This window comes from Prionailurus viverrinus, unplaced genomic scaffold, assembly GCF_022837055.1.
Source record: "Prionailurus viverrinus isolate Anna unplaced genomic scaffold, UM_Priviv_1.0 scaffold_39, whole genome shotgun sequence".
Classification (NCBI taxonomy): Eukaryota; Metazoa; Chordata; class Mammalia; order Carnivora; family Felidae; genus Prionailurus; species Prionailurus viverrinus.
The window spans coordinates 409,362-432,454 of record NW_025927607.1 but is presented as its reverse complement, the minus strand read 5'-3'; the positions used below and the strand labels follow the sequence as shown (position 1 = coordinate 432,454).

The 23,093-nt window shown below is 51.7% G+C and overlaps 1 protein-coding gene across 10 annotated transcripts in view; it reads right to left on the bottom strand.

The window, feature by feature from the left end:
* The window catches only part of AGAP1 (ArfGAP with GTPase domain, ankyrin repeat and PH domain 1), a 553,979-nt gene that overhangs the window by 145,694 nt on the left and 385,192 nt on the right, over positions 1-23,093 (bottom strand). The window lies entirely within an intron of this gene.

The following is a 23,093-nucleotide window of genomic DNA, read 5'->3' as shown; positions in this document are numbered from 1 at the left end:
AGAATGGAGAGAAAATGTGGGGGAGAACCATCTCCTACCTGGGCCGCGTTCAGTCACCCCAACACGGCTCCGTAAATAAAGCTGAAGCCTGGGACGCGATCTTCATTTACATGAAGCCCTTACTTACGGAGACATGTTTCTGTGACAGCCTTAAGCATACAAGTACAAGTTCTGATCACTAATTAGGGTACAGGATTTTTTCCCTGAGGTGACGGGAACGTTCTAGGAAGGACCGTGTGATGGTGGCGTACCTCTGGGAAAGCGCCGAAACTCCTGAATTGTACACTTTACACGAGTGAAGTGTAGCGTTACGTGGCTTTTATCTCAATGAAGCTGTTAAAAAGAAAAAAAAAAGCGGGGCGGGGGGGGGATGGTCACTGTGTTAAGGGCTAGGAGACAAAGAAAACAAAAAAGGTCAACTTCACAGTCTAGCAAGATGCAGATGACATCAGAATGAGGTCAGGACGGGGGCCTGGGGACACTCACACACTTCAGCTAGAGTCGCCATTCACTGGACTTGGGCCTCAAAGCTGAGTGGGGGACCGGGGAGCGATGTGCCGGTCTGGGCCTCCAGCCACCTGACAGGACCCGGCTCTGTGCTTCAGGTGAATGGTAGGCCCTGGAATGTTCTGTCCTTCCCTGAGGGAGCTGTCCCAGTTTCCCCCTCATCCTACGGAGCACAGCACACGCCCGCGGGCAGGACGGCCTTGTTCCTCTCAAGTCTCTTTGGTTTTCTCTCATGCCGGATGGCCAGCTTGCGCTGAAATATCACAATCTCATCTTAGGGGATGAAAGGCAGGGTCTGCAGTGGTTGGGCAAGGCCGACGGCCTGAGGGAGCCAATGCTGGGAACACACTGGGAAGGGGCAGACTAGGGAATGCAAGTCAGGATTTCGCACTCGAGGGTCAAAAATCAAATTGTTCTCTGGTTGATTCTGAGCTGAATGCAACATAAAGCTTAAATTAATCCAGCTCACTCCGAGGGGTGCAAGGGCGCTCTGAGCCGTTGGGTAGAGATGAAATCATTTCAAGAGGTTCCTGTTTCTTTCCAGCCTTATCTCTTTTTACATAATCAGCCACAACCATTTCTCGAGTTTGGTGGTCGTGACTAGTCAGTTACAAAAGAGATTCTGTTTCAAGTGGGAGGGTCTACCGGCCGGCCAAGCAGGCTGGGGGAAGACCGAGCGTGTCTAGAAGAAAACTCAATTAGAGAAGTTAATTAAATGGACGCGCTCCCTCTTTGATAACGTAAATTCCCCTCTTTAGGAATTTAGCAGTTTCTCCTAAAAGAGACGTGGAGTCAAACTGCCAACTGCCGCACAAGGAAGTGTCCCTGCGTGAGGCAGAAAAATCTAGCTTTTCAGTTAGGCAAGGCCATGGAGGGCTCTGTCCAGGGTCCTGAACACGTTCCATCCACCCGTTCTGTTCAAGGTACAGAAAGGCACCAAACTAAGGCTGCTTCTTCAGGGCACATCCCTGTTCTTAACCTGACGACATCATGTGGTTTGAAAAAAAGTAAGAGTCCTGGTGTCCTCAGCTTTAAGAAAACCTGATACACAGATGCCCAGATTAGAAAAGGAGGTAATCTGGTCGTGACCTATCCCACTGTTCCAGGGTCAATTACAGGTTTAAAAACAAAAACAAAAACATCAGAAAGAACAGAGTATGCCTCTTACTTTGCTTAATTATTTCACTACTGCCTAGGATGGATTTCAAAGTTTTGATCAAAACCAACACTTGCATACAGTTTGATCTTTGGAATTATTACATTAGGACAGTTTTCAAGGTGTGGGCATAAGAAAATAAGTATCTGTGGGGCTCTGGATATGTGTTGCTAAGCCGCTCCTGGAAATTCCATGCTTCTCTCACTAGCTGTGCGTGAGGTCATCCAGACCACCAGGTCCTTGAGCTTGCATACTGTCTGCTGGCCAATTTGCATTTCAGCTCCTCCCCTGCCCACCTCCACGAAGATGCTCACGGTACTCCAGAATGGCCAACACCAAGTGGAATGAGACAGAAGCATATCGAGGGCAGGGGGACAGCCACAATGTGCTCCATGAAGAGGAACCAGCACAGCTGCAGAATCAGAAAGGCAGTTCAAAATCCTAGCCTGGCCACTGGCTATGTGACTTTGGGAAATTCATCTCCATCAGTCTCAATTTCTTCACGAGTCAAATGGGCAAAACAGCCCCCTGAACACCTGCTCTTGGTCTGTCATACTTCAACCTGGTCTTTCTCTGTCTTGGTTGATAGCAACTCCAGCTTCCTGCTGTTCAGCACAGGGGCCCTGGGTTGCCCTGCCTCCTCCCTTCCTCTTACACCCCACTCCCACCCAAGAGGACATAGCACCACGCAGTACGTTGGCCTGTGCTCAGTGTGGTGGCAGTCAGGTGCCAAGCAAACGGACAGGCAGAAGCACTCAGCAGCATCATCAGGCTCTCTTCTGGAACTGTAACAACACAAGTACACAAAACACAGCTCCTGTCCTAGATGGCTTACACTGCAGTGCAAAACTATTACCGACACACACAGAACACACTCACACACATTCACACACATCAGTGGAATGGTGGTAGGTGCTGTGGACAGAGACGAAACACAGGGGCAGAGGCGGAACCTAGGCGGAGGCTGGGGGTGGGGGGGTTGCTGGCACACCTCTAGCTGCTCTGAATCCTGAAAACCATGCTAGCATGGCCACAGAGGGTGGTCAAGTTTTCTAGAACAATCATCATCCAAGAAGCTGAAACTAAGGACTCTCAACACAGAAAGCCACACATCCCCGATACCAAAATATTACAAACGTAGGGGGGAAAGTATGGCAACTATTTGAAAGGATCTTGGGAGATTTACTTGGAGAAATGCCACAACTAAAGCTAGACAAACTATAGTGCTGGAAACAGGCAGGGAGAGGGCCAGACAATCTTCACCATGACCTCCCGGCCCCTCTTCCCACCCCCTTTCAACATGGCCCTCCTTTCTTTGCTTTCTGAGAACTGTGATTTGGTCTGTTGGTGTTTCCCTTATGCGGTAGCGTCCCTCAGATTTTTTTTTTTACTTCTTCACGTGTGCCTAGTAGCCAGTAGGCATCGACGAGCAAAAATAGGTACTCAGTAAAAAGGTCTTTCAAAAAAAGAAAGTCTCAAGACACAAATGGTAGTACAAAGAACATAAATTTGAGTCAAGTTGTTTTGAAAGCCAGAGGAAACAAAAATCCAGTCTATCTAGAGCTGTGCCTTTTAACATCCGGGCATTTTAAATATTATTTAAATGCCCACTGAAACTATCCTCACAGTTTCAAGCACTTTGCAGAATAAATTATTCTGCAAAGATGATAAACTGCATCTTCTTAAAATGATCTCAATTCCCCTCAGGCATCCCATGTAACATTTTGTTATGTTTGAAGTCAATGGTGGTTATTTTCTTCTGGAATGAAATCAAATGCTAATTTGCAAAGTCAGAAACAATGTCTTGTCGCCATTTAAAAGAGTACTTGAAAAACTTCTTGTTCTATGTAATTCCACTACTCTCTCCTAAGCCGGGGGACAGGCAGCTTGATTATGAAAAGGGGCCCTTAGGGCTCCCAAGCCTTTATTGATGGTGGGTGGCATGCCATCAGAGGAGTCAGTGATTGTACTGTGGTATCAGGTGGCTCAAACGGAAAGCCTGGCCACCTGAAAAGAGGCCCTACAAGCCTCAGAAACTCCATTCCCTTCCGCCACACCTGGGCCCTAACAATAGCTCCAGTCAATGCGCTTGAGGTTACTGAGCGGGACTCCCCTGCTTCTGGAGCCCGCTCAGCCCGTGGGGGAACTTGGAAGGGTTGGGTTCCATCGGTAATCCATCCACAGGAAACCCTGGAGTTGACGGGAGGGCAGCCTTGCAATGACTCAGGACCACAGGTGATGATGGAGTTCAGCACTCAGAAGGGCCTGACCTTGACTATACCTTCAGGGAGCGCGTGCCTGTGTGTGTGCAGACGCCAGACGTTTACAGATTCAACAAACAACTACCCAGTGCCTGGTTTGAGGGGCCTACTGTTTAACGCCCCGCCCCAGGGAAAGAGAAGTGAACCAAACAGAAAGTTACTAGGGGTTTAAAGGAACACAGAAACAATTAACCTTGCAAAACCCTAACGGACTGATCCAGCTGTAAACTCCACATTGCTACAGGTCCATTTATGGGGATGCAGAAGGCGTCAAAATACTTTAACCTAAATTTGCATCACAAGCTGCCTTGGTTACCTGTTTTGTATCCAAATAACCTTTTAACAAGATAAACATTTCTTGAGGAAAATAGAGGGGGAAAAAAAAAAAAAACTTCCCATATTCAAACGTGAAGATTTGTCCCACAAAGTTTTTATTTTTCTTTTTTGAAAAGTGTGACATGACCCCCTTAACAGCCACTGAAAGAGACTATTTCCGTTTCTTGCTGTTTCAGAATTTTGCTAACCTGCGGCTAATGCCTAATGACTGTGCTACATATTTTATGTCGCTTCCAAGGCTGGGGTTGATCTCTACCTCCTCTGCCTGGAAACTAGGTATCACCAACCCACTCAAGTCTGTAACTAGTGTGAACTGCGGCAACGCTCATTTGAATAAGGAAGTGAGAGACGTTAAGGTCAGCTGTTCCTTGAATACCGGAATCCATCTGGTATGACGTTAAGGAGAAGATGAGGTTAATGACTTCTCACTTTTGACACAGCTACTAAAAACACTGGCTTCAAAATATTTACCAGGTCACAACTATGCAGCAGGTAGGACGATAGAAGGTTCCCTAAACCAGATGACAAACGAGCAGATCAGAGCGGACGGTTTTGTTTCCATCCAAAATCTGTGGTTAAGGTTTCTCCCTGTTGCAGAGGAGCCTGTGGCCTACGTGGGGCAAGCTCTACGTTCTAGGGGTGTCAACACGGCCCAGTCCACGGAGGGCCTGGCAGGCTGGCATGGTGTGATGCATCTGGCCAAGATCGAATCTGCCAAGATTCTGATCATCCTGAGAGAAAAGGAGGCTGATTTTGTGCCAGCATAAAGTGAGGGATTCCCATGGGTGGTACCCCTGAGAATCCGAGGCTACCCCTAAGGGTACCCACGTGAGCCACCTTAACTAGGGTGACGCTCATCCTGCCTTGCCTGGGACAATCCTGTGTATGCCTGTTCCCCACCATGATTATTAACACGTGGGCACCATAATCTTGATCCCCCTCTGCAATCATTTCCAAAAATGAGAAAAAAAAAAACAAAACCAAGAACAAAGGATATCTAAGAATTATGACTATTAAGTTTTGGGGCAAGTGTGGGGTTTCATGAAAACGCATGAACCGCTCTGAAAACCTGCCCTAAATTCTGGTGTTCTGTATGACTGAATCTCATGAGAATCTCACGTCAATCGCCAAGAAACCCGCCTGCACTGGTTAAGGGTAGGGAAAGTTTGTAACATGACAGATAATTTTAACTTGACTGAAAATCTGTCAAATATTATACCCGGAATAACTGTCTCCACCAACAACCCCATGGATAAAGATACCGTGAGTAATATCTTCATTCAAAACCACAGTCCAAAGATCACTGCGTTTCTGAAGCGTGCAGTACAACCTTTCTCAACAGATAACACCACTGGTCAAGTGAGTGGCTCTTGTCTTTTCCACAAAAGCAAGAAAACACGGTCATCTCTAAAATCACTGATGGCGTTTAAAAACTAAGATTCCACTTGCTGCGCACAAAGAGCAGTTAATAATTCAGCATTAATTCTAGAACATTCTTTTAAGATAAAAAAACAAAAGAACGGACTTCATTGCTACTACAACAGTTTTCTTTTTTTTTTTTTTTGGTCAATAGTCCTTCCACCACTGTCTTGGAATACAGGCTTTGTCCTGGCAAAAATACAATAAAACGCAACATCACAAAATTCAAGTGTTGGTGGAGATTCTGAGTTGGGTCGGTTTTGGGTTTAAAGCATTTTCTTCATCGCGGCTAAAATTTTGTCAATCTGGTTCAATCAGACGCTATGGTTGATCTTTGGGGAAACGGCTATGAAATGAAGTGAAGGATAAGACTGTGTCCCCAAACATAGTAACGGGCATTTTTCTCTTTTTCCTGAAGCAGAAGCCCAGCCCCCTGTGGCTGACGGAAGGGTCAGTGGAAGGGGCAGCAGCCCCAGCGGAGAAGTAGAATCTGCCGCTCGCTACTCATCAAAGATTCGCTCCTTCCCATTCTTCCCTACTGTTGCCTTTTATCCCCTGGGGCGAGGTTAAAAGGAGCAACTAGCCACCAGCCTCCCCAACCAGGATGTGGGCCTCCTCTACCTCTGCAGCTCTGCCCACCCCTTTCCTCAAGAATACATTTCTTTTCCCCTTCTCCCCCCACCTCTGCAGAAGGTAACCTTCTCCCGAAAGTTGCCCCTCATCCCTGCCCACACACCCTGGGATGGCGCCCAGTCCAGGGTGGCCGGGACTGGCCATCTCCGGTCTTTGGGGGTCTAGGGCTGCAGGAGCCTCTGAGCTGTCACCGGGAGGCAGGGTTCCCCAGGTCCTCTGGGCGTGAGACAGTCTCTCACTCCGTGTTTCTGAGGCCCGCACATTCACCCCACTTTCCACGGCCACAAGCTCTGGTGAGGACGTGTCCGACCCCAGCTGGCTTTCACCACTTGACACCTCCCCTCCCCTCCCCTCCCCTCCCGGCGGCCAAGGGTTCTAGGGAGCAGCCCCCTCACTAGTTTCTAGCGTCCTCTCTGACTCCCTGGCTCTGGCCACAAAAAAGGAAGAAACGGGTCTATGTCTTTTCTTCTGTGAAATTCGAGCACGTTTTCCCCATTCTAGGTCCAGGGCACTTCTTCACAGGTGAAGCTGAGCCCCGTCTCTGGGCACACCTTGTCATGTTGCACGAACGGAGACTCTGACCTCGGGAGCCGCAGCTGTCTGAGGGACAAGAACGTCCCACCGGCCGAGAGATCCAGCCTGGCCGGGCCAGCTCAGCTCTCCCAGGGCGTGTGTGCGTGTGTGCGCGTGCAGCTAAGGCAGCTACAGATACTTTGCTGTCGTTTTCTTTACGAGGCTGAGTGGGAAACAGAAAAAAGGAGACGCTGGCATGAGTGAAAAGAGTGTGCCAGTTACGCGCTTCATGCAAAACGGGCACAGAAATGGAATTTGCGAGGCGTCCTCACAGCCACAAGTCCGTGCAGCCTTGGATGCTTGGGGGATTTAAGCGGATCTGTTCCACTGTGAAGAAAGAGCACAGAACGATGACAGGGAGACGCGGTGCAGAGGAACGGGCTGGGATGAGGCATAATTGGGAATTTCATAGTATTTTCCAGCTCCTTTGGGACAGCACGGCCCACTTGCGAAGTGTGACGGCTTCAGTTCGTATGAATTCAGCTTCGATACGCATTTGCAGGCAAACATTAAAAAGGAAATCGCACAGGAGAGCAGGGGTCTGCTCGTATCCGACTTCACATCTGCGGCTTCTCAGAAACAGGCCTACGTGTTCGAGTCGGGCTTCGTGGCCGAGGGAGAAGGGGACCAGGCACCAGCAGGAAGTCAGGGCCCGGCTCCTTGTCCAGGCAGACGACCATATTCACTGGCCAGGAAGCCCCGCAATTTGCTCCGGAAACCGCGAGCCGCGATGCATCCCACCGTGGCCAGTTCCTGCGTGTGAGCAATCCCACTTCTGGAACGTTGTCTGCCGGGCAGCAGACGGGACGGGGTCTGCAGAGCTCCCCCATGATCTCGGCTGCTGGTTCCACATTCGGCTGGCATCTCTGTGTCTGGAATTTTTCTCACTGCGTGGCAAGTGGCAGAATGGGGGCGGCGACGCCAGTGTCCCCGCTCGCCCACTGCTGCCCCCAGGGTCCCCAGTGATCCCCTGTCTTCTCCCCTCCACAGCTAGTCAAGGACCCCTTTCTGTTATCGCCAAGAAAAGACGCACTGCTTTTGCGTTTTGGATAAATGAGAGAGTCCCACGGAATATACCTACTGACAAGGTCCAAGTGGAAATCCTCAAATGTTTACCTCTTAATGTGCGTTTCCTAACTACAGGATTCATATGTGAGATAACTTTCTTCAAAACATTTTTTTTTAACTTAAGTAGGATATACTCATTACTGAAAGATGAAAACAGAACAGGGAAAAACATTTACTATCTTCCACGACTCCTTATTCTTTCCATTCAGGTGACTTTTTTTTTCTAAAATTTTTTTTTTTAAGTTTATTCATTAATTTTGAAAGAGAGGGAAAGAGAGCAGGGGAGGGGCGGAGAGAGAGGGAGAGAGAGAATCCCAATCAGGCCCCACACTGTCAGCGCAGAGCCCAAGGCGTGGCTCGATCTCACAAATCGTGACATCATGACCTGAGCTGACATCGAGTCGGGCACTTAATCGACTGGGCCGCCCAGGCGCCCCGAGGTGACTTTTTCACACACACGCGTGAGGGCCTGGCCGGGCCCATAGCTCTGTGCTATGCCTGCATCACACATGCCCCTCGCTGGCTGTGTGACCCGGGGCAAGTTATTCAAACCCTGTAAGACTCTGTTTTCTCATTTAAAAAGGGGGCGAACGGTACCTTCTCACGGAGCTGTACGGTAAGTTTAACCAGCAATCTACAAAAGGCACCCAATTTAGGGCGACCACGTGGCAAACAGTAACATTCAGCCGTTTGTATCATTACATAAAACCTGAGGAACGTTCCCTGGGTGGATACTGACCGAGGCAGGTCCTGTTCTAGGCCTTGGGGACACAGACGTGAGCTAGGCGGGGTCCTCCCCCTCACAACCTGGTGGCGGAGGATGGCAGGTAACGCACTCGAGGAAATCACAAAGGCTGCTGGAAGGAGATTAGCCGTGCAGGGGAGGGGGGTGTGGGCAGTGGGTGGGGGTCACCAAGGCCTCCTGGATAAGGTGGTCTCTGCTGGGGCACGAGGGTGGGGAGGCCAGGTGTGCTTGGGCGGGGGACGGTGGTGGAATCACACGAGAGCAGAGCTAAAGCCCCTTCCCAGAACAAGGACGCCTAGGCACATCTGTCCAGAGAGAGCAACATTTCCACGGCTACATAGTACCCCCTTGCAGGGAGTTCCCGGGACTTCTTTTCTAGTGCCCTGCTCCTGGTCCTAGAGGTTGTTTCCAATTTCTGAACTGTTTTTAGACACAGTGGGAAGTTAACAGGGTTACAGCCAAAGCCAGTTAGGATATAATCCAACTTCGGAAATACGTAAGAATACAGACACAACTGGAAGGGTGTGGACTTCCAACACCGTAACTCAGGGTGGCGAGTCTGTTTTTCAAGCAAAAAGCTTCTCTGCATTTTAAATTTTTCGAGGGGCACCCCGGGGGGGGGGGTTCAGTCCGTTGAGCGTCTGACTCTGGATTTCGGCTCAGGTCACGGTCTCACGGTTTGTGGGATCGAGACCCAGGTCGGGCTCTGTGCGGAGCCTGCTTGGGATTCTCTCTTTTTCTCTCTCTCTGCTCCTCCCCTGCTCGCTCGCTCTCTCCCTCTCAAAATAAATAAATCAACTTAAAAAAAAAAGTTCTAAACTGCTATGTTTTATAGTTAGGGAAACACGTAAAGTTACTATTGCAAAAATTAATGAAGGAAAATGGTAGTTAGCCAGTTGCCAGAGAGAAGGAGGCAAGCTTACCAGAACGCGTTGATGTATGGCTCACCCACCCCAGTGTCATACCGTGTTCTACCACAGGACAGGCGTCCCGTCCACTTACGGGACTCTTTTACACTAGTGCGTCTACTATCCGTGTGTCTAGGAATCAAAGAATCTCTTACATGAAAAACAGAGCATAAGTAATACAATTTTAAGGAAAAAAGAAAGGCATGTTGTAAGAAAAGACAAGTACTTTCCTTTTTTTTTTTTTAATTTTTTTTTCAACGTTTATTTTTGGGACAGAGAGAGACAGAGCATGAACGGGGGAGGGGCAGAGAGAGAGGGAGACACAGAATCGGAAACAGGCTCCAGGCTCTGAGCCATCAGCCCAGAGCCTGACGCGGGGCTCAAACTCACAGACCGCGAGATCGTGACCTGGCTGAAGTCGGCCGCCCAACCGACTGCGCCACCCAGGTGCCCCAGTACTTTCCTTTTTAAAAAATAACGAGTTGGTCAGGAACTTGTGTTAATGCGATCTGTATAAATGCGGTTTATACTTTGCCAGCGCCCCCCGGGAAGGAAGTCGTGGATAAAAACCAGGCGCCAGCTCAGGTAATAACCACCCACACCTTGACAGCTTTAGATGGTATCATATGATGATAATTCTTCCAGAATGTGCAGCCTGGATGGATGCTGTGGCCACATACGTCTCATCTGGGGGCCCGACCCGCGTGTCCGGCTGGCCTGACTGATGGGGGCTGACGTGCCCCCAGACTTCAACTCCCCTCTGAACTCCCGGCCGTCAAGGCATCTCGTATGGAGCAGTGCTTCTGGCCACAGGCTCTGAGACCAGAGGCAAGCGCTCCCGAGATTTCTGGCGGGTCGTTTCGGGACGCTCACTTCTGGCACGATGCAAAGCGTGGTTAGAAATGAGACTCAACAGCTGGTTGAAAAGCTGGATTTCCTATCTCGGAAAAATGAGCTCAACGTTTTGAAGTGCATTAAATAATTCTGTTCTCTCGTTACATTACACGTGGAAAATACTTCCAGAGTAGTGATGCTGTATCTCCCTTGCAATTCTGGAGGCCAGCGGGGGACTACTTGCTTACACACGGTCTGAAAGAGAAGAGTGCCCATCTGCAAAGAAAGCTGGCAAGGCTGTGAGCCTGGGCACATGCAGACCGGCCCTCACATGGGAGGAACCATGGTCCCGAACCAGGACCAGATGGCAAGCCGGGGTGTGGGAACCTCACGGCACATGCATCCGTGACACCTGCCCCCCACCCCCAAACTCTATCTCAAATGCAATTATAATTATTTTCCTGTAAATAAGAATGCATTTTAAGAAACTCTGCGAGATGCATAGAAACATTTCCCTGCAAATGTAGTAAGCTTTTAAAAACCCCATTGCAGAAATAATGTAGCAATTAAAATAGCATTTATAACTACGTATGTTTAAAATGTTTCCGCATGTAAAAGAATAAAATTTTAAGTCATTTAAAATAACCATCTGTTTCCCCATGATATAAAATTTTTAGTATCGTTGTATAATTAATATTAATACCACTTTCTGTTAATAATCTTTTCTGTCAGATAATAAAGCAAAAGATGTAACAAAAGATGTATTTGGTGAAGGAAGTTGAAGAATGCAAAACCAAAGCAATACACAAAAGCTAGAGGAAGAAATACGGAGGGTTTGAGGACGGTGCTGACCACCTACACATAGCTGTCAACTCTGTCATCTACCCACCCGTCTGCCTACCATCTATTACCCCCCTACCTACCCATCTCATCCTTCCACCCATCCACTCTATCTATCTATCTATCTATCTATCTATCTATCTATCTATCTATCTAATCATCCTACCTATCTCAGCCATCCATCCACCCACCAATCCAGCCATCCATCCATCCATCCACCATTCATCCATCCATCCATCCCTTCATCATCTATCCATCCATCCACCATTCATCCATCCATCCATCCACCCACCAATCCATCCATCCATCCATCCCTTCATCATCTATCCATCCATCCACCATTCATCGATCCATCCATCCACCATCCATCCATCCACCCACCAATCCATCCATCCATCCATCCATCCATCCATCCATCCCTTCATCATCTATCCATCCATCCACCATTCATCCATCCATCCATCCACCATCCATCCATCCACCCACCAATCCATCCATCCATCCATCCATCCCTTCATCATCTATCCATCCCTCCACCATCCATCCATCCATCCATCCCTTCATCATCTATCCATCCATCCACCATTCATCCATCCATCCACCATCTATCCATACACCCACCAATCCATCCATCCATCCATCCATCCATCCATCCATCCATCCACTCTACCTATCTCCTTCCAACCATCTCACAATTACTTATATTTTTATAGCCACTCCTCCTTCCCTCTTACTTCTACTCCTTTCTTTCTTCTTGGCACCTAAAATTTTTTAAGCCCTTTAGGTCTTTTTGTTCTTGCATGCAGTTGTAAATTCGATAGCAGGGAGCATGGAAGGCACTGAAAAAATTCTGATCAGGTTTTATTCTAATAATGGACAGTCACCAGGAAGATAGTATCACTGGAGTTTTATAAGCTACTGGGTTCCCAGGCTGACGACCTGAGCAAAACACAGAAGTACAAAACGAGTATTTTCCTGGCTCAAGAGTGATATAAAACCATGAGAAAAAGTCCTATGTTGCTTAAAAATATACCACAATATTATATCAGGTGTTTTAATGGTGCCAGCACAAAAGATCAATTAAAGTCTTCCTAGTTGGAGTAGCAACACACCCACCGGACAGACCTTTTTATACTGTTCTACCTGCATACAACTGGATGCTGGGGTGGTAAATGACGCTTGTCTCTTTTTAAAAAAATTTACTCTCAAAATGAACGTTTGCAATGAAAGCTGCAGGGACCAGACACCAAAAATAATAAAACACTAAACCATTTCATAACATTTTAGACATCGGTGTTTTAGGAAGCTGGAAAACGTAACACATTGTTGTGTGGCGGCCGATGAGAAATCCTGTTACTAAAAACACTCAGGGGGCGAGAAACTCAAGTCTCTGGGTGTCGTCTCCACCAGAGATTTCTAGACTTCCTGGAGAACAGCGAGCTGCCCGGACCGGGGCGTCCCCTCACCCATTCTGTCTCTTCCCTTCCCCTTCCGCAGACCCAGGAGCTCTGCCTGGACTCCCGCTCTCCCCCAGGGCCAGGGCAGTGGCTGGGACAAGGTAAGGGGTCAATAAATACTTGTGAGGTGAAGTTAGGTGAAAGATTAAGGAACGACTGGGACCCACACCTATATTACTCCTCCTGAATGCAGCAGGGATGTGACTTACGATTCCGAAACGGGCTGAGATAACCGAAGGTAGGAAACGCAGTTTTAAACCTAACTGGTAACTAATTTTAAAAACGTGTATGGCATGCTCCCGGCGGTCCCCCGCGAGTGTTCTCTGTGGACAGGTGTGTGCGCCTCGTTCACCGCGCTCTGTCTTGGGCAAGGGGCACCGACTCTGTGGGTCGGCCGTTTCCAGAGCACCACGCAAAGCCTTTTGTTTAGAAAGAAACATCTTGAAAATCCAAGGAATTCTGTCGCATTGGACTGGTAGAGGGCTCGGAGCTCGTCCTACAAGCCCACTATGCCACCCTCGGCACGTGTGACCCGTTCTTCTCTGGGGGTGGGGGAGCTCTGCTGGCGACCACTCGAGTTCCTTCGAGGACTCGTGAGCAAAACCAGCAGCGCAGGGAGCAAACACTGGGACAGCGTGCAGGGCATGGCCCCTGGGACTCGGGGACGCAGAAGACTCTTTCCTGGTGGACTTACTTTCTTGCAGGAGAAGACAAAACAAACAGGAAAGCAAGACAGGGAGGTTTCAGACAATACAACGTGGTGACTGGTTAGGAAATGGCAGGGCAGGGAGAACTTCTGATGGGGTAGGAGACTGACAAGCAGGGGCACCGTGTCAGCCAGGTCCTGATAAAGCCACAAGGAGAAGGAAGCCTGGGAAGGGCTTGGAGGGGAAGCAGAGGAACCGGGAGGGGGGTGACATGGGCACGCGTGAGCTCACCCAGGTCTGAGCAGAGCAGCGGGCTGGAGACAAGGACGGGGAGGTGGGAGGGGCGGGTGGGACACAGGATAAAGCAGCATCGGGGGCCAGACCAGCTGGGGCCTTGTCAGCCAGAAATAAAACATCAGGAACACAGTCCGTGTGCAGGGGTGGGGGGGGGGGCACTGCAGTGTCATGTGGGGGGAGTGGCAATCTGATTCATGTTTGTTTTTTTTTTTTTCCCCACAAGATGAGTCTGGCCAACCTCAGGGAAGCAGAAACACACAGCAGGGGATGAAAGGAGGCCGACAAGGCAGAGCCACAGTGGGACCCGTGGGCAGAGGAGAGGCAGCTCAGCGGGCAGCCTGGGGTGTCCCTGGGGAGAGAGCAGAGAGAACCGGCCACAGGAGCGGATTCAGCGAGGTGACGGTAAGAGGCCGTGTGGCCTGAGCTCCCAGGAGCACAAAGTGGAGGGTTGCAGAACGAAATCTCGAGTTCCGCTCTGGAAATGCTAAGTGTCAGTTACTCAAGAGCCCCTCCAGTCGCGGGCTGGTTATGTGTGTTCAACGGAGGCGAGTGTGGTCCAGCCGGGCGTATGAACGTGGGCGTCCTCTGTGTCTGGACAGACGTCTAGGCCCACTCGGGGAAGGGGGGCGTGCAGGGAGGAGAGAAGGCTGTGGCCGGAGCAGCGTCAGGGATCTGAGGTCTGGAGTGGAGGAGGACGACGGGAGAGAGAGCCAAGAAAAGAGCAGGGAAATGCAGAGAAGGTGTCATTGGAGAAGCCAGGAGAAGAAAGTCTCAAACGAGTAGATGGTGAAGGGAACCAAGGAGGGCCCTGGGACTGACAGGGTGAGGGGCTGGCCATGGATGACACAAGGGTTCGAGGGGCTGGGAAGCAGGATGACCCGGACGGGTCAAAGAGAAAGGGGCCAGGGGTCACCAGAGACGGTGAGGACAGACAGCCCCCCCCGCCCCCCACCCCGGGAAAGCTTGCGAGAAGCAAGCAGACCGAGTCCTGGTAGCTGCAGGGTCCTGGCCGGCTCCGGGAGGAGAGAGGTCGGGTCTGCAGGCTCCAGGGCGGGGTCTGATCACCTCTGGGGGCACAGGAAGGAGACGGGATGAATGCGGAAGCAGGGTCCTTTGCAATGGAGAGGTGGCGGGTCCAGACGTGGAAGAGACACCCCGCCCCTTGTGCAGGAGGGAAGCAGGGCAGACCCTGTACCCCGGGTGGGTCTGGGGTGGGGGAGCCAGTGAGCCCCTTGCCCTAGACCCTGGGTAAAGCACAGAGAGGGTCGTCAGGGGAGTAAGACAACATAAGAGGCGGGAAGGGAAAGCCGGAACCGATGTCACGTTACTTCATGCTACTTTGTGTCAACACGGTCACACACTCCTTCCTGTGACGAGTCACTGCCCCTGGTTCTGTTCTTGGGATGTCTACAGAGTAAGGCTCATGTCGCTCATCGTGACCGTGAGGCACACACCCTATTCACACCCGCCCCCCTCCCCCCCACCTCGAAGGCTGGAGCTTAACTGTGGCTGCACGTGAGAAACCCCTGGGGGAACGTTCTGGTGCTGTTTCACCCCAGGCCAGGGGAGCCCATCACCAGCCCTCGGCCCCAGGAACTGAGATTTCTAAAAAACAGCCTCAAGCCTCAGATGTGGAGCCCAGTATGAGACACCCTCCCACCCCCCACCCCGGAGGCCCCTTCCCCATCCCTGTCTTCTCTATCTGATGTGGGTTTCAGACTCTTCTCCGCCTCCCCGTCCACTGCTCTGGACACCTCCCAGTATGCCAGGGGCCTTCTGGAAACATGGCCCCGCAGAAGGTTCCAGCAGGCCCGGTGAGGTTTGGGCGGAGGTGAGCACGGGAGGTGGTCCGAGGGCCCCCATTCTCAGGGCACAGCCAAGTCTCGATGGTGTCTTGGCTGACGAGCAGTGTCTAGGTCGGCTCCACCAAGGTCGGTCACCCCATTTGTACAAATGCCGTGCCAAACCCGAACTCAGTATTCTAGTTCTTGGTTTCACTTTGTTAGCTTAACTCACTTTGTGGCGTCTAAATCTGGAGGGTGCCAGGATCATGCCTGTCAACGTGTGTTGTCCACGCCTCCCCACACAGGTAGCAGACGGACCCACCAACAGCCAAGGCCGGCATGGCCCAGCTGCGGACCTTCCCTCCCTCACACAGCGCTGCCGGGGGCAGCTGAGTGGGTGGTTAAGAGGACAGTGCAGTGCCTGAGACAGAATCCAGCCTGGCCAGTACCTGCCGCACAGCTGCCCTCTCTGCCTCATCTCAAATGGAGATCGTGGGGTGCCTGGGGGGGCTCCTTCGGTTGAGTGTCCGACTCGGGCTCAGGTCACGATCTCATGGCTTGTGGGTTTGAGCCCCGCACCGGGCACTGTGCTGGTGGCTCGGAGCCTGGAGCCCGCTTCGGATCCTGTCTCTTCCCTCTCTCTGCCCCTCCCCTGCTCGTGCTCTCTCTCTCTTGAAAATAAACATTAAGAAAAATAAGGAAAATAAAACAGGGATCGCGTCAGGTCCTCATCTTGTGGGGCCCTAGTGCCTGGAGAGCAGAGAGAGTTTGCTGGACGCCAGGGAACATCCTGGTGGGCACAGCAGCGGCAGGACTCCGGGGGACGCGGCTAGCCTCAGTCTTCCGCCTGGGGGATGGTCTGAGACCAAGCTCAAAGTCTTGCTGGGATGAGGCACTGCCTTGGGTTGGCGGCTGTAATTCCCTCGAGTAAGGAAACGGGCTTCCTTCCCTTTGGGGAAGGATTATTTAATTCATGGTGGAGCACAGCCAGGGTGGCTGGGAGTGGTCATAGACCTGAAGTTGTCATTGCCTCGGTCAGGGTCTCTCAACCTTGGCACTGCTGACCTCTCGGGTGGGATCACTTTTTGAGGTGGGCGGGCTGTCCTGTGCGCTGTACTTGGTAGCCTATTACCCGCGAGGTCTCAGTAGTGCACCCCTCTGCCCCTTGGCTGGGACAACTCAAAACGTCCGCAGACGTTGCCAAATGTCCCCGGGGCGGGGTGAGAGGGGGCAGAATCACCCCTGGTGGAGAACCGCTGGTCTTGATGAAGATCCTGAGGGCCAGAGGGGCTAAAAGACTTAGTCCAGGTGCCAAGGCAATTGGCAACAGTATCCTTCCCTACTGTCTGTCTAAAATGGTTCCTAGACTTTTGCTAAGCAAAGTGGGAACTGCTGGCCTTTACGCATGAAATCCAGTGCTCCCCGTCCTGGTATCGGGGGCAGTGTTTTCTCTGGTCAGCACCCGCTGCTAGAAATAGCTGGCAGGAAGGAACTAAGGAGACAAAGTACAAAGTAACAGCGTTTTGATTGAGAGGGGAAAAAAATACACCTTTTACCCCCTGTGGCCAGTCACCCTAGGAAGCCTCTGCTCTCTCCTTGGCCGCATGCAGAGAAAGGAAAGCAGGCTCGGAGCACAGAGGGGACCGGGTCATCCCTTTAATTAGGCCGACCGGCCCAGTGAGGGGGGCAGACCTCGGCGGCTGAGACAGGGTGTCTGTCCAGCTTTGAGAGATGACAGCCCACGGGCCCTTTAACACTGCGCGAAGCTGAAGGTTGATGACAAACCCCAGGGAATGGTTTTTGAATGCCAGCCAGGATCCGGGAGGAACTAATGATAAAGGGAAAAGTTCAGGAGAACCAGAGAAGGGAAAACGCGGTTTCCTTTAAAAGCAAGCTTTATAAAGATAAACAACTTTTATGATGCAATGTTTTAATATTAAGCATCCGTCCCCCTTACACACACACACGCACGCACGCACGCACGCACTAAACAGCACAGGAGGAAACTATCCACTCTAGACTCAGAAAACCTGGGTTTGCATTTTGGTTAATTATCGTGAGTGTGGTCTTGGGCTTCTCCGCCTTTTTGAACCTCAGTCATCAAACAGCACTAGTGATTCTCAGAAAATGCACATTGGACGTCAAGCTGCCAGAACAGAGAGGCCACTGACAACAAAGGCGGTCCCCACCTTGGGCTTCTCCTTCCCTCAAAAATCCTCCTACAAATTAAGCCTCCTGGTCCCAGTGGCCGTGGCACACTACCACCACCTGCTGGTGACATGCCAAAATTGTCAGCATAATATCGAAGCAGAGAAAAAAAGAGCTCTAACTGTAACAAAATCGACGGACATATGGACGTAAACATCCCAGCACCCCGTTATAGCACCCTTTCTGTCAGGGCACACGCGGGGCTGCCTGAGCACCCTCGGGCCAGGCCCCGGGGATGGGAAAAACAGAGGGAAGTGTAGGAGGCGGGAGCAGCGCTGAAACTTGTTTCCAACCTCTATCCTTAAAACAGCCAGGCAAACAAAGGAACAAAATGTTCCTAATGAGAAAAACTGTTTAGAAGTTACAAAAAACCCAAAGGCTTCGGGTTCGGGATCAGGGATCCGACAACAGATTCTAGCAGATTCTGGCAGAGAGAGGAATAAGCCGCTGGAAGGAAACACGTGTGCACACACGCACACACACACACCTTTGTGGCGGGCAGTGCCAGTGGCTGCGGGGTTTATACCTGGCGTTGACGAGGCTGTCTGGCGGCGGGAGGAGGCAGGCTGAGGGAGGGCTGAAGGGAAGAGAGTCGTTTGGAGCAGTGCAATATTCACGGGGATGGCCAGCCAGAGCAGCAAAGATGAACTGTTGGAATAGAGCAATCGGGGGACGGGGTGGAGCCATCTGAACAACCTGACAGTCAACGGGTGTTGGGGGGATGGGGAGGGGGTTGCGCGTGCCCATGGCAACAGCAAGTCACGGCCCTTGGCCCAAGGCTGGCACTGGCAGAGACGGTGTGGCAGGCCTGCCCGGCCTGCACCCTGTGTTTCATCTGAAAGTACATTTTGCCCCGCAGCAGGATATGACAGCCAAGTACCTACAAACGACCCCCTGGGGTCCCCCCCCCTCCGCCCCCCACCGCTACCCACAGGAATGTGAACTCTTGGCTAACGCTTTAGAGAAAATTACCTATAGAGAACATGATTAATCCCCCCGAAAATTACAGGCTCCCAATCGGATCCAAGAAAACTCTCGGCCAATAGCTGTTGCTGAGATAATTGTTCTGAATCTATCAATATGGCTGAGCTGCCCCTTCATTGACTGCAAACAACCATTTCTTTCACCCAGGATTATAAGTTGGTGTTCACAGGCTCACCGCTGCCATTACGGTGATAAACAGTTTAAACCACAACAGGGTCTGACGTGTAGATCAATTCTGGGTCCATAAAGAATCTCTACACAACAGGTTCCAGGACAGGAATTTACAGCCACCAGTTTTTATTCTCTCTTGCTGCAAAAATTACTTCTGTCAAACACTTAGGAGAGTGAGGAAAAATGTAAAAAAATTAATTTTTCATGTACTACTGGAACAGCCTTTTCCAATGCAGGGGCTCAAGATGAATACGCTTCTGCATTTAAAAAATTACGCCGAGCAGCATGTGGCGTACCGCCGGAGAGGGACCCAATCCTCTGCGCCGCTCGCAAGCCAGCCGACAGCAATTTGAAACCCTGAACTGAGCTGTCTGGATTTCCTCTAAGGGCAGATGCGGGTCTCATGTTAGCGACGCCAAATTATATTAGACGTTTAATTTTAAACCTCAGGTACTTAATGTAAAACCTTACAACAGTAATAGTCATAAAGCAGTGGGGCATTCCATTTCACAGAATGGATTCTTCTTCTCTCCCCCCCCCCCACCACCCACCTTAATTTCACCGGAGCCTCCTGTTTTGTGGTTTTGCACACTACGTAGTAATCTATCTAATTAGGAGTTGCTCACAGCTGCTTAAAAGAGAGAAACCCCCCCGGGGTACCTATGGGTGCAGAGGGTCAGCCTTTGAAAACTTCTCTGGAGCCAAAGTCTTAATTTAGTGCGGACGAGGGGGCAGAGAGAAATGGACTCCCAATGTTGTTGTTCTCATATTTGATAATAAGAGTGGATGACAATGGGAAGGCGGGTTCACCAATTCAGGGGCATCTGGATTCAAAAGCCGCTTACCTTCTCCCTGTGCCTGCTGCTAGGACAGCGTAAGCTTTCATGATCCTGACACCCACACCAGAGACTTGAGGGGAAAAAAATAAAAGGATTTTAAAAAATTTTTAAAAAAGAAAAAAAAAAGAGGGTGGGATTTGTATCAACTGTAACTCAGAAGAAGCACGAGAGAGAGCTCTTAAGCATGTTTGTTTCTTTTGTGATTATTTTCCAACACAGCACAGAATGTTGACGCCCAGGCTGAGGTCTGGAAATCCATTCATAAACGCGTTTTCTTGAAGTCGCCTGTCAGAGCCCGTGCCCTCGTGTTCATTAAAAACTGCTCTGGGTCTGGCCACTTGATAGATCACGGAAGGCAGGGATGGTGTTCACCAGCAGGAAGTCGTGATGCTAGCCTCGCTGGAGGTGGGCGGGGGTTCTCCTGCGTGTACCCGAGCACCCCCGGGGGTCCCGGGAACACGCGGCTCCCACCCGCCACCCAGCAAATCTCGGTGGAGTCTGGGTGGCTGCATTTCTAGCCAGAGCGGTGGTTCTCAAACTTTGGCACGCAGCATCATTCCCCGGGGTTGGGGGGGGCTTGTTAGCACACGGGGTGCCGGGAACTGGCCCAGTGGGTCCACAATGACATGAGGAATTTGCACTTCTAACCAGTCCCCGGGGGGCTGCTGCTGCTGCTGCTGGCCCGGAAAGCCCATCTGGAGAAGCACCGGCGTGGAGCTCAGACCTGGAATCAGGCCACCCAGGTTTTCATCCCGGCCCCTGCCGGGGTGTGACGTTCGACAGGCGGTACGTATCCGGACCAGAGTTTCCCCACCCATCAAAGGCGTCTGCTCCCCGAGGATCGAATGAGATAATCCACGTGAAGCCCTCAATAAATAGTAGCTCTCATTATTATTATTATCACTGCTACTGTTCCCCTTTGCAACCGAATCTTGGTTGTGACGTGCCACCAACCCCTACGAGATGCAGGACATAAGGAGGGATCGTGTAAGATGGCAGGAATCTTACTCCCCGGCAGCACTCTGCTGTCTTTCCGCATCTTTGCTATTTAAAGTGACGCCAGCTCTAAGCCTTAAAATTGAGACGCTAACTGATTTTGCCATTCTGACCTCCCCATGGTCTTCTCGTCCTGTCTGCACCCAGTTAGCCACGCGCGTGCCCGCCGACCCCATGTCACTGCCGCCCCCTGCCTGTGTCGTTTCCCCTTCTCCTCCTCCTCTCTGAGCCTTTGTCCAAACTTCCTCGATGCTCAGAATAACTTCCTCTTGCGGTGTGGCCGCACACGTACAAAAATGCACCTGGTCCTTTAAGCGTTGCTCAAGTCTCGTTCTCGTTGAGAAGTTTTCCTTGACGGACTCCAACAACCCTTAAAACGACCTGCACCATTCCAGCCCCGGGCTTCCTCCCGAGCTCTCCCTGCGGATCCCCCGGCACGACGGATGTGGGGGCGGACTCGAGCACCCCATCGCCCGTGCTCAGGGTTCAGGCTCCATGGCGTCAGGGAGCCTAGCTAGTCGCTAACAGGCATGCCGCGTGGAGGAAAAACGGACTCTCGAGGGCGTGAACACAGGAGAGACCGCTCTGGGGCGGTAAGAGCAGTGCGCGAACGTAGGTGATCTCAGGCTCTTGCACGGACTTTACAAATGTGTGTGTGCAGACCGACGCGATCATCTCCTGCGGGACGACACTTCCAGCCAAACCGAGGGTCTGGACATCACGGAGTCCCGTGCTTCGGGGCGGCGGAGCGCCCCGCGTGCGCACGCCTAGCCAGACGCAGAGAGCCGTGGCGACCACCAGAGGCAGAACCGTGCGGAAGAAAGCTTGCGGAGAATGGATTTAGACGAATATGCTGCATCCCATGCCCTTCCTAGAAAACATTCTGCGTCGGGGGAGGCAAAGCTGGGGGCGATGGTCTCTCTCAGGAACCTCGCTCTTTTATTTTGCTGCCTTCCCCCAGACAGAACTCCCGCTGCACATAAGGAGCAGAACTTAAACCCCGTCACTCTGTGCAGGCTGTGCTGGTAGCCCCACAATGCGCTCAGAGGAGGAAAGCTCTAGAAGGTCGCTGCCTGACAAGGCGCCGTGCACACTGGGCTCTGGAAACACCTCCGCACAAAGGCGGCCACAGAATAAACCCAACTGGCTGGTTAATACTGACTGAAAAGCCACCAGATGGATCCCGAATATTGGAGAATGCGGTGATTATGTGAACTGCTTGCTCCCCCTGGAAAGGAAAGTGACTGTGAGAACAAGAGCAGGCGTTTAGTCACAGAGGCCACGGGCCACACCTGTGCTCCAAGCCCAAGGATGACAAGGGGCGGGGTCAGACAGATGCTCCCGGGGGGAGGGCTGGCTGGCGGTGGGGCGGGGGGAGGGGTGCTCTGACCGGAGCACGGGCTGTACGATGAGAAGGCCCAGGCAGGCGGCAACTGTAAGTGCGCGGATGGCACGTTCCAAGGGATGAGACCGTAGGTGGTTAGTTTTCAGGGACCCGAGGACCCCCTTGGCTGCGGGTCAGACAAGAGGCAGGACGCCTGGAAGAGTCCCTGAAGATGAGGAAGCAGGCACACGCACCTGCCAGGGCATCGTCCTTCGAATGAGGAAGGGGCCCTGGGGGCAGGTGCGTGCCAGGCACGGGGGCAACGCTCCAGCTGGGCCCGCAAGCCGCAGGCTTTTCCGGCAGCCCCCCACTGACTCAGTCTCTCCTCCGTGCCCAGGCTGGGACGCCCTCGTTTACAGCGGTCGCTTGGCATGGTGCGATGCCAGAGGAAGCCGGGCAACTGGAAGCCAGGATTAGGTTTACCCACGGCAAACGTCCTGCCGCAGCAGCTGTTGGGTCTACGGGGAAGACCCGATGCTGAATCTTTTAATTAGCACAAATCGTGCTAAGATTACTTTAAAGCCCTGTCTGATAGACAACATCCAACAGTGGGGATTTCCGTTAAATACCGGTGAACCGGCCGTCGACAAAACGCCACGGGCAAAGCGTGTGGCAGCAAAGCCAGCACCTAATGCACGTCTGCACACACGTGTCGAGACAGGTTCCGACGTCCACACTTACGTTCCCCCCACCCCGCCGTCCCCAAAAAAGGGTGGGAGGGGAATGCTCCAAAATTCAGAGGGTGCATCAGGAATTGGGGGAAAGTCGTAAGGAGCACGAACTGCGTGTTTTCCTTTGACGAGAACAGGAGACAGACACGCCCCCCCCCCCAAGCCCCCACAACGTAAACTGCACACCGGTGGTGAGAGTGCACACGGGGTCACACAGGCAAGCGTGACGAGGCCGTAAATTCTGCGTTATTTCCCGGTCCCGCCGCCTTCCCGTGCGTGGCCGTGGGGAGGCCACGCGCCCTGTCTGCAGCCCCGCTTCCCAAAGCTGTCAGGCGGGGATGCGATCCGCTCCTCCCTGACCAACTGGAACACGTG